At 56.5% G+C, this 3,504-nt stretch overlaps 2 non-coding genes across 2 annotated transcripts in view; both read left to right on the top strand.

The window, feature by feature from the left end:
- Positions 1-1,764, top strand: LOC142794827 (small subunit ribosomal RNA; the record flags this gene model as incomplete). The annotated part of the gene is made up of 1 exon (XR_012892649.1): positions 1-1,764. It is a non-coding gene; the product is annotated as a small subunit ribosomal RNA (ribosomal RNA).
- Positions 1,765-3,483: 1,719 nt separating this feature from the next.
- The window catches only part of LOC142794833 (5.8S ribosomal RNA), a 153-nt gene continuing 132 nt past the window's right edge, over positions 3,484-3,504 (top strand). The window contains exon 1 of the ribosomal RNA XR_012892655.1: positions 3,484-3,504. This exon is cut by the window's right edge and continues 132 nt beyond it. This is a non-coding gene — a ribosomal RNA (5.8S ribosomal RNA).

Below are 3,504 nucleotides of genomic sequence, written 5' to 3'. Positions count from 1 at the left end.
TGCATGTCTAAGTACATGCCGAAATAAGGCGAAACCGCGAATGGCTCATTAAATCAGTTATGGTTCCTTAGATCGTTTCTTCCTACTTGGATAACTGTGGCAATTCTAGAGCTAATACATGCAGTGAGCCTGGAGCCCTTTGGGTAACGGGTGCTTTTATTAGACCAAGATCGATCGGGTTTCGGCCCGTATTGTGTGGTGACTCTGGATAACTTTGTGCTGATCGCATGGCCACGAGCCGGCGACGTTTCTTTCAAGTGTCTGCCTTATCAACTTTCGATGGTAGGTTACTTGCTTACCATGGTTGTTACGGGTAACGGAGAATCAGGGTTCGATTCCGGAGAGGGAGCCTGAGAAACGGCTACCACATCCAAGGAAGGCAGCAGGCGCGCAAATTACCCACTCCCGGCACGGGGAGGTAGTGACGAAAAATAACAATACGGGACTCTTTTGAGGCCCCGTAATTGAAATGAGTACACTCTAAATCCTTTAACGAGGATCAATTGGAGGGCAAGTCTGGTGCCAGCAGCCGCGGTAATTCCAGCTCCAATAGCGTATACTAAAGCTGCTGCGGTTAAAAAGCTCGTAGTTGGATCTCAGTTCCAGACGAGTAGTGCATCTACCCGATGCGACGGCTCGGACTGAACATCATGCCGGTTCTTTCTTGGTGCACTTCATTGTGTGCCTCGAGATGGCCGGTGCTTTTACTTTGAAAAAATTAGAGTGCTCAACGCAGGCGAGTCGCCTGAATAAACTTGCATGGAATAATAGAACAAGACCTCGTTTCTGTTCTGTTGGTTTTTGGAATACGAGGTAATGATTAAGAGGGACGGACGGGGGCATTCGTATTGCGGCGCTAGAGGTGAAATTCTTGGACCGTCGCAAGACGAACTACTGCGAAAGCATTTGCCAAGAATGTTTTCATTGATCAAGAACGAAAGTCAGAGGTTCGAAGGCGATCAGATACCGCCCTAGTTCTGACCATAAACGATGCCAACCAGCGATCCGCCTGAGTTACTCAAATGACTCGGCGGGCAGCTTCCGGGAAACCAAAGTATTTGGGTTCCGGGGGAAGTATGGTTGCAAAGCTGAAACTTAAAGGAATTGACGGAAGGGCACCACCAGGAGTGGAGCCTGCGGCTTAATTTGACTCAACACGGGAAAACTTACCCGGCCCGGACACTGGGAGGATTGACAGATTGAGAGCTCTTTCTTGATTCGGTGGATGGTGGTGCATGGCCGTTCTTAGTTGGTGGAGCGATTTGTCTGGTTAATTCCGATAACGAACGAGACTCTAGCCTATTAAATAGGTGCGGGGTTCCCAGCACCTTACAACCTTCTTAGAGGGACAAGCGGCTCCTAGCCGCACGAAACAGAGCAATAACAGGTCTGTGATGCCCTTAGATGTCCGGGGCCGCACGCGCGCTACACTGAAGGAAGCAGCGTGTCTTTATCCCTGTCTGAAAAGACTGGGTAACCCGTGGAACTTCTTTCGTGATTGGGATAGGGGCTTGCAATTGTTCCCCTTGAACGAGGAATTCCCAGTAAGCGCGAGTCATAAGCTCGCGTTGATTACGTCCCTGCCCTTTGTACACACCGCCCGTCGCTACTACCGATTGAATGATTTAGTGAGGTCTTCGGACCGATGTCCGGCGCGGCCTTTCGGTTGCGCCGGTCTGTTGGAAAGATGACCAAACTTGATCATTTAGAGGAAGTAAAAGTCGTAACAAGGTTTCCGTAGGTGAACCTGCGGAAGGATCATTAACGGATTGTGAAGGGTGAGCGCCTCAGCTGCGTCTGCGCCCGACACTTTCTGCCGCTGACCCCGTTTGGACGCGGGGTCGGCTTTTCCCCACGGGGCTGCCTGAATGTGGAGCGGCACCCCGTGACAAATTGTTGCGCCCAGCGGACGCCAACACCGCGACCTTGGACGGTCGGCCAGGTGGCGGACGCGGGTACAAACGGCGCAACGCACTCATAGGTCGGCTTTCGACCCGCCACTGCACCGTGGCTCGAAGCGCTCGAAATGCGCGACCCGACCGCTGCGGGACCGCCTAGTACTGTAAACAGGAGCGGCGGAGCGCGAACGGCGAGTCGTGGTTACGTCGGTAGAAGGCGAGGCTGCGCGTTCCCGAAACGCCAGCCGAGTGCCCTCCCGACCGTTCGAGCGTGCAAGAACGAGACCCGACAATCGCGCGGCGACTGCCAAGTACGAGAGGAACGGCACAAGCGTCGGCGGTCGGTCAAGGAACTGGCGATGTGACGGGTCCGCTGTGCACCAGTGCATACCGTCCCGCCGTCCGCGGCAAGCGCCTCCGCGTCCTCGGGTGACGGAGGCTGCCGGTCGGTTCTTGCAGGCGAGGGATCTCGCTGGCACCGGTTCGCGTTGACGCGCGGCCGGTCATGGCACGGCGATGCGACGGCCGAGGTGCGCAGTACTCGATGGAGGAACCGCACGCTCCGATGACCGTCCCGCCCTCCGCGGCGTATGCGTACCGACCGTAATGGTTGCAGCAGCGCCGGCCGGCTTTTGAATTCGCCACACGAAACACGGTGCGAGATCGCGGTTAGGGGAGCGTCGACGTTGCCAGGCGTTTTGCTTGCTGCCGAGGGAAAGGCGGCACGGCCACGTCGCGCTCGTCGCGATTAGCGGGTCTGCGCGCTTTGGGAAGGTGCCGCAACGACTTGCCGAAAGAGGAAGCACGGAAGAACGAGGGACTTGGACGTCCCGACAATTGAACGCACTTGCGGCCAGGCCCTTGCTGGCTTCGTTCTTCCGCCTCGAGTAGGCTCGTACGCGGCTCCGGCGCCGAAAGTGGTCCTTGGCACCGACTTCGGTGGACGTGGGAAGTGCCGCGCAAGTACGGCGCGCCTGGCTCCACCTGTTGGCTAAAGTAGGCAGCCGGATCGGCATTTTGGTGTGCGGTGGCAAACCGTGGATGCGAAAAAAGCTTGTGCGATTTCGTGGAACAAAAAGCGGGGGTCCCCCTTTTTATGCGGAGGAGACCGACCCGCCCGCCGTGGTGAACCGCGACGCCACGGTAAAAACGGGAGAGGCTTGTCGATGGGACCGTGCATCCCGCGCTCCACGGAGGCCGGGAGGCGGCCGCCCGAGGAAATGTGTAGCCGTCGAGGCCCGCATCTGCGTGCACTCTTATCCAAATGGGTGTACCGCAGGCATTTTCTGGTTAGGCGGGCCAATGAGAGCGAGCACACAACGATACCTACGGGTCCGGCTTGGAGAACCGGCTTCGACGCCTCCCGAGTATTTATAGAGGGGTGGACCACGAAAGCACTCGCAAGTAGCGGAAGCGAAACGCCGTCCGAAACACACCGTTTGCTCGATTTGCGGCAGCCGAAAAAGGCGCGGCAGAGTTTTGGAGTCCAAGCGTGCGCTGAAAAGCGCCCTTCTTGGCCACTGTTTGGCCGAGTGCCAGAAACGTTTGGTTTTGACTGTACGGAATTGAACAAACACTTTTTCACGACTCTAAGCGGTGGATCACT

This window comes from Rhipicephalus microplus, unplaced genomic scaffold (assembly GCF_043290135.1).
Source record: "Rhipicephalus microplus isolate Deutch F79 unplaced genomic scaffold, USDA_Rmic scaffold_509, whole genome shotgun sequence".
Taxonomy (NCBI): Eukaryota; Metazoa; Arthropoda; class Arachnida; order Ixodida; family Ixodidae; genus Rhipicephalus; species Rhipicephalus microplus.
This window is presented reverse-complemented; position numbering and strand designations above follow the sequence as displayed.